Raw genomic sequence first — 322 nt, 5'->3', positions numbered from 1 at the left:
GAATGTGAGTAAACTAAGATAATTGGTGCAGAAATCCACTTCTGGGGCCCACTTGGTGTGTGCTGGGGCTGAGACTAAAGCTATCCACGAGTTGAGGCCTTTCTTGGAGTTGAACTCCAAGTTGTAACGTGTTTTGGGAGTTCAACTCCGGATCATGACGTGTTTTTGGCGTTTAACTCCAGACAGCAGCATGTACTTGGCGTTCAACGCCAAGTTACGTCGTCATTCTTCGAATAAAGTGTGGACTATTATATATTTCTGGAAAGCCCTGGATGTCTACTTTCCAACGCCATTGAGAGCGCGCCAATTGGAGTTCTGTAGC

This window comes from Arachis duranensis, chromosome 6 (assembly GCF_000817695.3).
Source record: "Arachis duranensis cultivar V14167 chromosome 6, aradu.V14167.gnm2.J7QH, whole genome shotgun sequence".
NCBI lineage: Eukaryota > Viridiplantae > Streptophyta > Magnoliopsida > Fabales > Fabaceae > Arachis > Arachis duranensis.
The sequence above is the reverse complement of the archived record's forward strand: the minus strand, read 5'-3'. Positions refer to the sequence as shown.